Source organism: Dasypus novemcinctus, chromosome 21, assembly GCF_030445035.2.
Source record: "Dasypus novemcinctus isolate mDasNov1 chromosome 21, mDasNov1.1.hap2, whole genome shotgun sequence".
NCBI lineage: Eukaryota > Metazoa > Chordata > Mammalia > Cingulata > Dasypodidae > Dasypus > Dasypus novemcinctus.
In genome coordinates this window covers 72223568-72238855 of record NC_080693.1, presented here as the reverse complement: position 1 = coordinate 72238855, position 15288 = coordinate 72223568, and the positions used below count along the sequence as shown (strand labels likewise).

The following is a 15288-nucleotide window of genomic DNA, read 5'->3' as shown; positions in this document are numbered from 1 at the left end:
TAGGAACTAGTATAGTTAGGGTGGTAGATCTTCAAGACTAGGGCTCCCTGGCCAGCTCTTCTGTGATTCTTCTGGTTTTTCGCTCATTGTCACAACCCTGTTCCTGCAGCTCCAGGTATTGCATCTTCACAAACCATACCCAAAGGTTGGAAGGTTTGGGTCCCTAACGTATAACATTTTTTAAGAGCAAGAAAAACCATCTTAGAAGCCCTCAGCAAACTTTATTTATTTACTTACTTTTTTTTCTTTTTTAAAGATTTACTTTTTATTTATTTCTCTCCTCACCCCCACCCCCTCAGTTGTCTGCTCTCTGTGTTCATTCGCTGCGTGTTCTTCTGTGACCGCTTCTATCCTTATCAGCAGCACTGGGAATCTGTGTTTCTTTTTGTTGCATCATCTTGCTGTGTCAGCTCTCCGTGGGTGCAGCGCCATTCTTGGGCAGACTGCACTTTCTTTTGCGCTGGGCAGCTCTCCTTATGGGACACACTCCTTGCATGTAGGGCTCCCCTACGTGGGGACACCCCTGCATGGCAGGACACTCCTTGCGCGCATCAGCACTGCGCGTGGGCCAGCTCCACACGGGTCAAGGAGGCCCGGGGTTTGAACCGTGGACCTCCTATGTGGTAGGTGGATGCCCTATCCATTGGACCAAGTCCGTCTATGTCTAAAAATCATTGACAAAGGAAAGAGATTACTGGGTTCGGCTCAACCTGCTCAATATTCGTCCTTGGGCTGAAAAAGAGTTCATGAGACAAGAGTGTGCCCAATATTTGGGAAGAGTTGGGTCTCAGGGAGGAAGGTGGAAGGTGACAACACAGCTCAACGATCCCTGGAGCCTGTGGAGTTCCGGTCTCCCGTCCACCCAGCGCAGTGAATGCGGGGCCACCTGAAGGGAAGCTGTGGGGAGCAGGCATGACTAAGTTCACTGCATGTGTACCATGGGCCAGGTCACGTTTATCTTCACCATATCCCAGAAGCTCAGACTCAAAAAGGGTCCGTCATTTGCCCAAGCATAACCAGCTAGTCAGAGGCCAGGCTGGGATTGGAACGCAGATCTTTCCAAATACATAGTCCACGGGCTTTCCAATACCCACGATGCGGAAGCCTCCTCGCCCCTGCCACATTCACATCTCCTTCCCGTTGCTCCCTGTCTCCAAGACCTGGCTAGAAATCAAGCCTTGATCTTTACCAGACTTTACAGTTTAATCTAGAATATCAGGATCTTGTGTCTACAAGGAGCCAGGGCTTCAAATGTCCTTCCTAGAATAGCACTCAGTGGGCCTCAGAGACCCATCTGGAGACCACTGCACAGGTGTCCCCCACATACCCTTAGTTGCCCCAGCCTAGCTTCCACCTGCCAATCAAACATAAGAGCCTGCCTTTCCTGTCCGCTGGAGGTGGCCAGAGCCGCTCTCCCCAGCCACCTCCGTCAGCAACTTAACCCCTCGACTCTCAGGACTTCATGTGTCATCTGGCGGTCGATAATGTTGCTGTGAGAATTAGGAGACCCTTACTAATCACGCTTAGCGAGGCATCTCAATAAACATGAGGTATTTGCCAAGAGAGGACTTTAGGAACCCAAGCTCAGCTTCTGAGAGATTATAGGTTACCCTGGAAACCAGACCTACAGCCAAGAACAGAGAGGTACCCAGAGTGCCTGGGCCCGATTTCCTTTAGGATCTACCGACGTAAGCCCTTTGTGCACCTTCCCATTCCCACAGGTGTGAAGGAATGGCTCAAACGAACGTCTGAACTGTGCAAACTCAGCCCCCTGTGGGAGCAAGCCCTGAACGCACCCAGCATGCGAAGGAATTGCTGAGGACCGAGCTTGTCTCCCTTAGACAGGGGGGACTGATGAGGTCGGCTTGATGAGTCTCCTCGTGACCCAAAGGAATGCGAAAACCTGTGAATCAGGGGTCTCTAGCCAAGGTGGTGCCTCACTGGTGTTGCGTACTTAGTGGTTTGTACTGGGGTACAGGGAGGGTCTGTATGACCAAGTGCAGCTTTCCTTTGGATACTTGGATACTAATCGCGCGTCAGCAGCTTCCCAGGTTGTACCACTGCTGGTACCTTTGTTCTCAACTTGAGGTTCAGTGATGGCTGCTGCCCCCCTTGTTTAGTTAATGACTGCTGCACCCCTTATTTGGTTGATGGCTGCTGCCTCTTGTGGTAGGACACCTGCCCCATCAGTAGTTATCGAGGGGCATGGGAATGAGACTCTCATAGAAACCACTCGTTAGCTGTATGAATCCACACTGATCACTTAATCCTCCGATCCTCAGTCTCCCCTTCTGAAAAATGGGTATGGAGCTGACTCTGGCAGCCCTGCCTGTCACTGGTTCCATGGGATGAGGTAAGAGGTGTAGAAACGGAAGCTTTGTGAACCATGTGGCTCTGCCCTGAGACCAGCATTACCAGATCAGCACATGGTCTGCTGATCCTGCACATGGCTGTGTTTCCAAGGGTTAAGGGGATCGACCTGAAGAAGGCATCTGATGATATTCTAAAGGCTACCTTCCAGGAGAGAGGATTTCCAAACTCAACAGCAAGGCCACAAGACAGGAAAAATCTATTTGATCCATCCATTACTTGACGCCAGCTAATTCCTTAATGTCTTCTGGACCTCAGTTTTCCCACTTGTAAAATAAAGGAGTTGGATAGATGATCTCCTTCTTGGCTCCAACTTTCTGTGACCACTGATAAACATTCGATTTTCAAAGGACACGAACCACAATCTCTACAGTCTCACCACAGTCTGAGCCCAGTTTCACTCTGCCCTCGGCCCTGTGCCTCTCTCACAACCACCTGTTCTACGGATGAGGAGAGAGGCTGGGAGAAGTTCACTTTCCCCAGGTCACTCAGCTAGTAATTGGCTGGGCTCAGACTTGAACTCGGGCCTGCTTGCTCCAAAGCTTATATTTCTTCCATTTGTCCTAAGTCACACAGAGATTCTCCCAGTTTGCAAGGAGATAGTTTCATGTTGTTTTGTAGAGAAACCAGGCCTATTTTCAAACCTCCTGCCCAAGGAAGATCAAGACTAACGTCATTTAATGGGTGGATAGTTAATCTCTCCAACAAACAAAACCCTGTGTCTACACTGCACCCAGAATTCAGCCCTTTCAAGAGAGAGGGGGACGGGCAAAACGCCCCATGGTACCTGCCAGGTCTCTGGAAGACAGAAGAGGTTGAAGAAGAAAGAGGAGGAGAAAGCTCCCACCCCCCCCCCGCCCCCACCCCCAAGTTAGAAAGCCAGGCAGAGAGAAAGAGAGATCAAAAACCCCGACAGTTCCCACGTGTCAACCTCTCCCTGTTTTAATTAAGCAGCAAGTCCACACACCCACCCCCACTCCCTCAAAAATGCTTTGCACTCAGCAAGAGCCGCTGCGCAGCAGGCTGCAGTTAAGCCTTCAAACAAGCAGCAGCCTCATGAAATGCCAGCAGCCCACAGGTGCGGCCGTGCTGGGCCTCCCTCCGCCTGGCCCAGGCGCAGCAGTCCCAAGACGGACCAAGAAGCCATAGAATGTTCCCCGGGCCCTTGCTCCACAGGGCTGTGACCCATGCCAGCCTCTCAACCGTCACACCCTCAGGAGGAAATACACTTCCTTGGAGACTCAGTCTACACCCATACACATCCCTATTAAAACCAACAAACAAAACCCTCAAGCTCGCACTGCTCCAAGGTGCACTGCATCCTTGTTTCCTATTGCGTTGTTAATGCCGACTGCAGCCTTCTAGATTAATTTCATGGTTCATGGGTGGATTTTGCACCTCGTTTTGGAAATCCCAGTCACAGGATGGAGGTGTGGCTCGCCCAGTCCCTTGCCTCTCTCCTCCTGGGTCTTAAGCACCAACTCTTGGCTGTTCTTGAGTGGCTCTCGTTCTCCCACACCCCCAGGCCTTAGCACAGACATTTTGCTCAGATGCCTGTTCTTCTGTCTGCCTGTTTTTCCTTTCAGTGTGTCTTAGTCTCTAGGGCTGTCATAACAAAGTGCCACAACTGGATGACTTAAAGCATCAGAAACTTATTGTCTTACAGGTGTGGAGGGCAGAAGTCTGAAATCAGTAGAGAAGAATCCTCTCTTGCCTCCTCCTAGTGAAAAAACGAAAAACTTTTAATGACATGAAATTTAGGATCTCATGGCTTTATCGAGCGATTCCTGCCTCGGGCAGCATCCCATCCAGGAAACAGAGGGTAGAAAGGCTAGGGGGATATAGACAGGCTTTCACAACCAACGAGGAATAGCCTGCATCAAGGTATGTATCCTTTAGCTAACACCAAAGCAGAGGGGCTGGGACACGCCAGCTCTGCTAGAGTTGGTGGACCATGATTGGTTGGCCTGAGGTTTGGGGTTCTGGGAGACCCCAGTGCTACAAGAAACAGGAACTATGTGAGATTTTGGTTTGTTGACATGGGGGTTAGTGTAAGTGACTCGGGCCCCTGTGCATTGTTATTTAGCACTAGCTTCTTACGATGATTTGCTGGCAACCCATGCTGTTCTCCCTTCTATCTGTGAGTGTCCAGTTCTCCACTTATAAAACACTGGGTTAGGGCCACTCTAATCCAGTATGGTCTCATCTTATCTAATCACATCTTCAAAGACCCTATTTCCAAATAAGGATGGGGGTTAGGACAAACATGTTTTTTGGGGGAAGAGTAAGGAGGACACAATTCAACCCACGACAAAATGTGCCCACTCTGTGGAGCCTTCCCTGCATTTCCAGTGTGTAGCCATTGCCTTTGCAGCAATTCTGTCCCCTGCTGTCACATTGGGTGGGGTCATCCCATGGGATCATTGTGAGCCCACCTGGGCAGGTTTATAGCCAGCATTCCACAGACCAAGCATTCCCAGTCAACCTTTCTGAATGGAAGAGAGGGATGGAGAGAGAGAACAGAGGGGAGGCACTACTTGGACCCCTTCCCAAAGGCAGGTGCAAGTCCCAAGGAAGGAAACTGAGCACTTAGTGGACATCATCTCTGTGTCAAGGTCCTTCAGTGCTTTGAAGAAAGCAGCCAGTGGTTTTCAAATCCAACAATAACCCCAAACATCTTGGTCTTTCAGGTAGGGAGGAAGGAGGGGACAACTCATCCCTGATCTGAGCTGTTTAAGGAAACACTTAGATACGCCGTGACAAGCCTACTTGGGAGAGAACATCAAGGTCCCTTGGCAATAATCCAGAAAGGCAGGGAATGAGGCTAAGGCCTAGGTAGGGGGGAGAAGGGAGGGGCGAGGGGGGAGGGGGTCCCCCAGGGGCTCTTCTGTGAAGGGGGCTGGCAAGCGTGTTTCTAGAGCAGTGATGCCTGACGTTGAATTTATAGAGTATCCTCCACCACTCCAACCTTCAGGAACTTTTGTTCAATGGTTCTTTGGGGGACAGAAAGAAGAGGGAGAATAAGGCCAAGGAGAAAGGGCAGCCTCGGCAGGAACTGCCAGCAAGAGTTAGGAGCAGGCCACGGAGCAGGGCACCCCTCAGCTGCAGGGGCTGACTCAGGAGAAAAGGGAATTCCAGCAGGGCTGGGCGGGGTGCTGGGGGACCTCCCACCGGGGGTGGAACGCGGGTTTCGTGTCTTCTACAGACCAACCAAGGGTGGCCCTGCGCAGGCCTGGGGTCAGACAGCCCTGGCTGAATCCCACCACCCTGGGACCGTCTCCCACTGCCCGTGTGTCTCCTCGGTTTCTTGGCTGTCACATTTGGGGAAGGAATAGCCCCCATGTCACAGGCTTGACTGAGGACCGAACGGGTTCATGCCAAGGAGCATTTAGAACACGGCCTGATGTAGGCTTTACAGACTCATCGTGTTAGTGCTTCGAAGTGAATATTATTACCCTCGTTTTACAGATGAGAGAAGTGGGGCTCCCAAGGCTAAAAGAGCTTGACCAAGGCCATCCAGCTGCAAAACCAGCTGCACACAATCAGCTAAGCCAACAGTTTACAGAACCTGTATCACGTGAGAGATGGGGAGGCCATCAAGGGTCCACCCTGCCCCCTAGAAAGACTGTCCAGGCCCAAAGGGTAGAGAGCGCCGTGGAGGAAGCAAGCTGGGAAAGCTCTCACCAGAATCTGGGATTGGACAGGGAGAGAAATCCAGGACAGCTCAGAGGCCGGAGGCGCCTTTGTCACTGCAGGTTTGCCCCTCGGGCCCTGTTAGCTCCAGTACCTGGAAAAAAGTTGCCCTGGGCCAGCGGGGGTCACAGGGGCCTTTATCTCCTGGCCCCCTCCATCAAGGGCCCCAAATACAGGCATTTGATCAACAAATGAGGTTGTGCACAGGGCCAAGGGACAACGGTGTCATCGGCGCCACCATCACCGCCCCGGGCAAGCACGGCAAGCCTGCGCAGCTACGTGCCACCCCAGCGAAACCCCCCTCTCCGGGGATGGGGGCCCAGGCATCGGTGTGTTTTAAAACTTCCCAGGACGGTCCTGCTGGGAGCCCTGGAAGCAGGCCTGAAGCTGCGTTTCTTCATTTTACAAAAATGGAAGTGGCCCGAGCCTCTCTCCAGGCAAGGAATGGAAAGCAGAAAAGAGCTGGCTTCTCCTTGTGATCTCGGTCCAAACTACTTTTTCATTTTTTCTCACTGAGGGATTCTCCCAACCACCTCCTCACCCAGGCAGGCATCAAGAGCCAAGAGGAGGCCGCCCAGAAATTTTGGTCCTCAGCTGGGGAACAAAACACTCTTTGAGGTTTAACAATAAGCTGCTCAGCTCTCTGGCCCTTAGGCTGCTAAGATCCAGAGGCAGAGCTGCCCCGAGGAGGACAGAGCGCCGCGGAGCAGGGCTGGCGGGCTGGCGGGCCTCTCACCCTCCCCCATTCCAGCTCTCGGAGCAGGAGGTCAAGTGCGGGGCCTGCAGGCAACAAAAGCCAGCAGCTCGGTGGGCGCCGCGCTGGAAGGGCAGGCCCTAACCCGCTCCACCTCACCTTCTTCACCGGGGGCAACCAGCCTCAGCCACCGGACTCCTCCCGCTGTCCCTGCCAAGGCGTCCCGAGCCCCCCGCCCAAGCAGGCGAGCCTCGGCGTGTCTGAAGGGCTGAGCTCCCCTGTGCCGGGGGTTAGAGGGATGGGCGGGGAGTCCTTGAACCGCACGTGGGCCATAGGCTGCGTGGCGATGGGGGTTTGTTGTTGTTTTTTTGAGGCACCGGGGCCTGGGATTGCCCCAGGACCTTGTATGTGGGAAGCCGGGGCTCGAGCACTGAGCTACGCGCGCTCCCGGATGGGGGGTTTTGCTCCACGTTCTGTACTCTCTCCGGCCTGGCCTCCGAGCAGGAGATGTGGAGTGGCAGGGGAGGAGGCTAACTGCCGGCTCTCCCTCTCACTCGCGGTTTTAGCGGGTCTCACCTACTGCACCCTTAGCCGTCGCCTGTGTGCACGTTCATTTGTCTTCAGCAGGATGCCTTCACGTTTTTTGTTCCACGAGCCCCTTTGCCAGTTAGGTGAGAACCAGTGACCCCTTCCTAAGCCCACGCTATACTGTGTACCATTTAATACATACTGCACCCACACGGCCCCACAAGCAGAATGTTTTTTTATATTTCAGTTCAAGCCACAGACCCCCGGTTAAGAACCCCTGGTCTTCAGAGTCCACCTGCCTCGACCCTCCGTCTCGTCCCACCCCACTTCCTCTTTCCAGGTCCTCACCTCCTGCTCACTAGCACGGTTCTGTCGATGACTTTCTAGTCCTAAGTTCCATGAGTATTTCCACTCCTCTTTCCCAACATCTCAGTAGATTTGATATGTAGCAGAGTTGTGGAGGTCAAAAAATTTTAGTTCTGGGGAGCAGATGTGGCTCCAGCTGTTGGGCACCTGTCTAGCACATGGGAGGTCCCAGTTCGGTTCCTGGTACCTCCTAAAGAAGACAAGCAAGACAGCGAGCAGATGCAACAAAATGATGCAATGAGATGACACAATGAGGAAACACAACAAGGAAACACAATGAGAGACACAGCAAGCAGGGAGTGGAGGTGGCTCAAGCACCTGCACAGAGAGCACACAAAAAACAGACACAGAGAGCAGACAGCAAGCACACACAATGAGGGGAGGGGAATAAATAAATAAATTTTCTTTTTAAAGATTTATTTATTCTCCCCTCTCGTTGTGTGTGCTCGCTGCCTGCATTCTGTGTTTGTTTTATGCTCATCTTTTTTTTAGGAGGCACTGGGAACCAAACCTGGGACCTCCCATGTGGGAGAGAGATGACCAATGGCTTAAGCCATCTCCACTCCCTAAAATAAATCTTTTTAAAAAAATTTAGTTTTGGAAGCAGATGGGCTCAGGTGATAGGGCCTCCACCTACCATATGGGAGGACCCCGGTTCGATCCCTGGAGCCTACTGGTAACAAAAAGAGAAAGTGTGCCCCCGCATCAAGCCAGTACATGCATGGCAGGCTGAGAGCTCTCATAGTGATCCAAGTGCCCACATGGTGAGCTGAGTGCCCGTGTGGTGAGCCAAGTGCCTGCCTGGTGAGCCGAGTGCCCACGTGGTGAGCCGAGCGCCCACTCAAGTGCCCGCCTGGCGAGCCAGTGCTGGAGTGCTGAGTCAGTGCTCGCACAAGTGAGTTACCCAGCAAAATGATGACACAACAAAAAAGAAGGAAAGAGTTAAGGTGAAGCACAGCAGAGACCAGCAACTGAGGTGGCACAATTGACAGGGAACCTCTCTACATCAGAGGTCCCCAGGATCAAATCCCAGTAAATCCTAGAGGAGAAAGACAAGAAGAGGAGACAAAAAAAGAGAAATACATGCAGAAGATCACACAGCGAATGGACACAGACAGCAAAAACAGCAGGGCAGGGCAGGGGTGGGGTGGCAAGGGCGGGGGAGGGAAAAAATATGAGTTCTCTTTCTCACACCCTGCTCCCCCTATAGAGAACTTAGGGTGCAGTGGGGAGCCTGGTGCTGTGGGGTCAGCTGTGCCTCGGGGTAGTAGGAGGAGAGTGCCAGGGACAGAGAGAGGGAGGGGAGGGGGGATTTCAAGGGGAAGAAACTGTTTCTAGATACTGGTTTGAGACCTAATAAAAACTGCCATCCCTGACCTTCTTGGGCTGCCTTTAAAGAGCACCATCCCTGTGGTGGAGAGAAAAAGAGAGAGAGATAATCCAGTCTTCGGCTTTCCATAGAAGAAACACAACTGAACCAGTAGGTCTTGAGATAGAAGTGACTTGGGCTGCCCCAGCTTTCCCAGTGGCTGCAGATAAGGAGGCAATCATTCCTTTTCTGTTTCCCTTTGAAGAGTTTGGTTCATTTTGCAAAGGAGTGGGAATCTCTACTATTATTTAACTTTCAAGGATGGTATAGCCCTGGAGGCAGACTCCAACTGAGAAATCGGGGCACCTGGGAAAGGCAGACAAAGGAAAGAGAAGAAGTGGCTTAAAGCATAATTTTAAAAAATCTGGTAAGAACAACTTAAAAAATTGAGAATAGTTATGAGCTGAAGTAGGGAAAGCATTTCTAAGCATAAACATAATGTAAGATGTGGTAGAAAAATATATTTTTTAAATGTACAATTTATGTTAAAAACAAATTGGGAAGCAGATATGGCTCAACAGATAGAGCTTTCACCTACCATATAGGAGGTCCAGGGTTGGATACCCAGGGCCTCCTGGCCCATGTGGAGTGCTGCCGCACACAAAGAGTGTTGCCCCACACAGGGTGCCCCCCTATGTAAGGAGTGGCCCCCATACAAGGAGTGGCCCCTGCACAAGGAGGGCAGCCCCACCCAGGAGAGCAGCCCACCCAGGAGTGGGACCACCCACACGGAGAGCTGACACAGCAAGATGATGCAACAAAAAAGAGACACAGAGAAGAGATAATATGAGACAGCGAACTACAGAGGTGAGGTAGAACAAGAGAATGATTGCCTCTCTCCACCCTGGAAGGTCCCAGGATGAGTTCCCAGAGCCACCTAATGAGAATACAACAGACAGAAGAACACACAATGAATGAACACAGAGAGCAGACAACAGAATGGGGGGAGGGGCAGAAATAAGAAAAAAAATGTACAGTTTATGAAGTCAATATCACCCTAATATCAAAACCAGATAAAGATACTACAAGAAAAAAAATTACAGACCAATCTCTCTAATGAACATAGATGAAAAATTTTCTCAACAAAATACTTGTAAATCGAATCCAACAGCATATTAAAAGAATTACACACCTTGATTAAGTGGGGTTTTTTCCTGGCATGCACAGGTGGTTCAACATAAGAACATTAACCAATGTAATACACCACATTAACAAATAGAAGGGGGAAAAAAGCACATGGTCATCTCCATTGGTGCAGAAAAGGCATTCGACAAAATCCAGCATCCTTTCCTGATAAAAACATTTCAAAAGATAGGTTTAGAAGGAAAGTTCCTCAACATAATAAAGAGCATATATGAAAATCCCACAGCCAACGTCATCACACTCAATGGGGAGTGGCTGAAAGCTTTCCCTCTAAGATTGGGAAAAAGACAAGGATGTCCACTGCCACCACTGCTATTCAACATTGTACTATAAGTGCTAGCTAGAGCAATTAGGCAAGAAAAAGAAATAAAAGGCATCCACATAGGAAAAGAGGAAGTAAAAGTCTCACTATTTGCAGATGACATGATCCTATATTTAGAAAATTCTGATATGCCTACAACAAAGGGGCTTGAGCTAATAAATGAGTTCAGCAAACTGGCAGGAAACAAAATCAACACAAAGAAATCAGTAATGTTTTTGTACACTAGTATTGAACAATCTGAGGAGGAAATCAGGGGGGAAATTCCATTTACAATAGCAGCAAAAAGACTCATATACCTAGGAATTAATTTAACCAAAAAGTGCAGGAGCTATTGACAGAAAACTACAAAACAATGCTAAAAGAAATTTTAAAAGACCTAAACAAATTAAAAGGCATTCTGCATTCATGGATTAGAAGACTAAATATTATGAAGATATCAATCGTACCCAAACTGATTTATAGATTCAATGCAGTACCAATCAAAATTCCAACAGCTTACTTTACAGAAATAGAAAAGGCAATTACCAAATTCATTTGGAAAGGAAAGTGTACCCAAATAGCCAAAAGCATTCTAGAAAAGAAGAGCAACATGGGAGGAATTTCACTGCCTGACCTTGAAACATATTACAAAGCTAGAGTGATCAAACAGCATGGTACTGGCATAAAAAAAATCGGTGGAATAGAATTGAGAGTCCAGAAATAAACCCTCCCCTCTACAGTCAACTGGTTTTTGACAAACCCACCAAGTCCATGTTAACGGGACAAAACAGTCTCTTCAACAAATGGTGCTGGGAGAACTGGATATCTATAACTGAAAGAATGAAAGAGGACCCCTATCTAACTCCCTTTACAAAATTTAACTCAAGGGAAGCAGTTGTGGCTTAACTGATAGAGTGTCCACCTACCATATGGAGGGTCCAGGGTTCAATACCCAGGGCCTCCTGACCCATGTGGTGAGCTGGCCCATGTGCAGTGCTGCTGCATGCAAGGAGTGCTGTGTCATGCAGGGGTGTCCCTCACATAGAGGTGCCCCATGTGCAAGGGGTGCACCCTGCAAGGAGAAGCACCCTGCATGAAAAAAATGCAACCTTCCCAGGAGTGGCACCTCACACATGGAGAGCGGACACAGCAAGATGATGCAACAAAAAAAGCAACAATTACCTGGTGCCACATGACAGGAATGTAAGTGGACACAGAAGAGCACACAGCGAATGGACACAGAGAGCAGACAATGGGGAGAAAGGAAGAGAAATAAATAAAAAATAAATCTTAAAAAAAAAAAATTTAACTCAAAAATGGATCAAGGACCTAAATATAAAAGCAACCACCGTAAAACTCCTAGGAGAAAATGTAGGAAAACACCTTCAAGATATTGTCATAGGTGGTAGTTTCTTAAACCTTATACCCAAAGCACATGCGACAAAAGATAAAATAGATAAATGGGACTCCTCAAAATTGAACACTTTTAGACCTCATAGGACTTTGTCAAAAGGGTGAAAAGGCAGCCAACTCAATGGGAGAAAATGTTTGGAAATCACATGTTCAATAAGAGTTTAATATCCATGATATATAAAGAGATGTTACAACTCAACAATATAAAAACAAACAACCCAATTAAGAAATGGGAAAAGACTTGAATAGACATTTGTCTAAAGAAGAAATAAAAATGGCAACAAAAAAAAAATTCAACTTTACTGGCATTAAGGAAATGTAAATCAAAACTACAATGAGGGAAACGGATTTGGCCCAGTGGTTAGGGCGTCCGTCTACCACATGGGAGGTCCGCGGTTCAAACCCCGGGCCTCCCTGACCTGTGTGGAGCTGGCCCATGCACAGCGCTGATGCGTGCAAGGGGTGTCCCCCCGCGTAGGGGAGCTCCACGCGCAAGGAGTACGCCCGTAAGGAGAGCTGGCCAGCACAAAAGAAAGTGCAGCCTGCCCAGGAATGGCGCACTTCCTGTGCCGCGGACAAAGAAACAAGACGCAGCAAATAGACACAGAGAACAGACAACCGGGGAGGGGGGGCGGGAATTAAATAAATAAATATTTTTTAAAAACAAAACAAAAAACTACAATGAGATTTCATTTCGCACCTATCACAATGGCCATTATTAAAAAGACAGAGAACTACAAGTGTTTGAGAGGATGTGGAGAGATTGGAACACTTACTCACTGTTGGTGGGCATGCTGAATGGTACAGCCACTGTGGAGGACTGTTTGCAGTTCCTAAAGAAGTTGAATATAGATTTGCCACATGACTCTGCAATACCACTACTGGGTATAAACCCAGAAGAACTGAGTGCAGTGACACGAACAGACATCTGTGCACCTATGTTCATAGCTACATTATTCATTACTGGCAAAATTTGGAAAGAACCCAGGTGCCCACCAACTGACGAATGGATAAACAAACTGTGGTCTAGTCACATGATGGCATATTATGCAGCTCTAAGAAGAAATGAAGTTGTAAAGTATATGACAACATGGATGAACCTGGAGGACATTATGTTGAGTGTAGCAAGTCAGACAGAAAGGACAAATACTGTATGATTGCATTACTATGAACTCAATATATGGTGTAGCATATTGTATGATTCCTTTTATATAAAATGTAAATATAAATTTTTTTTAAAACTGAATATTTTGGAGTAATGAAATAATTCTAAGATTTTTTGTGATGATAAACACACAACATTGTGATTATGCTAAAAGCCATTAATTATATACATTATATAAATTGTTTGGTATGTAAATATGTCTCAACAAAACTGCTTAATAAATAAATAATTGTGAAGAATAGCTGGAAATAGCAGTTTTGTACAACAGGGAAAACAGAGATTGAGGTGAAGAATTTTCTTGTTTCCTTTTTTGTTCATTACTATTATTGAAATAATGAAAATGCTCTAATAAAGATTCGAGTGATAAATGCACAACTATGTGATTATACCAAAAACCATTGATTGTACTCTTTGGATGCTCTGTTACTATGTAGCAATAAAATTGATTTGTTTAAAAAAAAGATACAATGACGATGCCGATGGAGCTCAGTGGTTGAGCACTGGCTTCCCACATAGAGGTTCTGGGTTCAATCCCTGGCCCTGGTACCTCAGAAAACAAACAAACAAAAAACTACGAGGTATTATTTCACACCTACTAGAATGGCCACTATTTAAAAAACAGAAGACAACAAGTATTGGCCCCTGCAAGCGCTCCCACACAGACCTGGCCCTGGAGCCCCCCGGGCAGAGCCTGAGGTCTGGGTGGCTCCAGCCGACCCCGGCGCCACAGGCCCCTGACGGAATTGAGGACCGACGCAGGGGGCGCCACCGCGGGGCCGCTGTCCAGCAGCCGCGTGGAGTAAGGCAAAAGAAAAGGAAAGCAATAGACAACCTCTATAGTATGAAAGAGCAATCGGTCTGTGAAACAGGATCTGACCGCCAGCCTCTCAGGGACAACCAGCAAATGAACTGTAAATACTTTGTCGACTGTCTGTTTGAGGAAGCGGAAGGCTGGTGCCCAAGGCTTGTCACCCCCTGAAAAAAAGAAACAGGTAGACCTTGGTATAGAAGTATGGAAAAAGGGGTTAACAGTCAGTGGTGATTTCTGAAGTTATTCTGATGGTGCAAGTCAACAGTTTCTGAAGTCCATCAAAAAGGGGGAATCACCTTTAGAATTACAGGGAATTTTTGATAAGGGAGAGGTGGATGTTAAAGTTGAAGATAAGGGAAATGAAGTATTTTTGTCAGCAAAGCCTGTATTCCAGCCCTCCTCAGGGCAGGGTCACAGACCAGGTAGTGCCGTGCCAAAAAGTATTTCTAAAGCAAAAAGTATTGACATAGAGAATAAAAATAATGTCTGCTGTCCCACCAAACAACGTGGACCCGAACACTAATATACTGAACTGGTTAGCCAATGGGAAAAGGGTCATCCAGAAATTGAGCATTCTCAGGGCACGCCGCATCAAAGACTTCATCGAAAAGTACCAAGGGGGAAACGGACTTTGGCCCAGTGGTTAGGGCGTCCGTCTACCATATGGGAGGTCCGCGGTTCAAACCCCGGGCCTCCTTGACCCGTGTGGAGCTGGCCATGCGCAGTGCTGATGCGCGCGAGGAGTGCCGTGCCATACAGGGGTGCCCCCGCGTGGGGGAGCCCCATGCGCAAGGAGTGCGCCCGTGAGGAAAGCTGCCCAGCGTGAAAAGAAAGAGCAGCCTGCCCAGGAATGGCGCCGCCCACACTTCCCGTGCCGCTGACGACAACAGAAGCGGGCAAACAAACAAGACGCAGCAAATAGACACCAAGAACAGACAACCAGGGGAGGGGGGGACATTAAATAATAAATAAATCTTTAAAAAAAAAAAAAAAGAAAAGTACCAAGGATCTCAAAGAAGTCCTCTCTTTTTTATGGCCACAGCTCTTCCTTTCCTCAAATTGCCAGATGAAACACTCACTCTGGAAGCAGCAGATTTACAGAATGCTATAATCATTCATACTTCACAAAACAGCTGAACCTTTTAGTGGACTTTCATAGCATTGATTTTTTTCTTCTTTTTTGTTTTTGTCTGTTTCCTTTTACAGCAATGATTTTTTTTTATCCCCCCCACCTTGTGGTTTGCTTGCTGTCTGCTCAGTGTCCATTCCCTGTGCGTTCTTCTGTGTGTCTGTATTTTATTTTTATTTACTCCCCCCCCCCCCACCTTGCAGCTTGCTTGTTGTCTGCTCTCTGTGTCCATTCACTGCACACTCTTCTGTGCTTTTACTTGTCTCCCTTTTTTTTGTTGCATCACCTTGCTGAGTCGACTCTCTG

The 15288-nt window shown here is 48.3% G+C and overlaps 1 pseudogene; it reads left to right on the top strand.

The window, feature by feature from the left end:
• LOC101427859 (UBX domain-containing protein 2A pseudogene) overlaps positions 1-15012 on the top strand; it is a 30947-nt pseudogene extending 15935 nt beyond the window's left edge.
• The last annotated feature ends 276 nt before the right edge of the window (positions 15013-15288 follow it).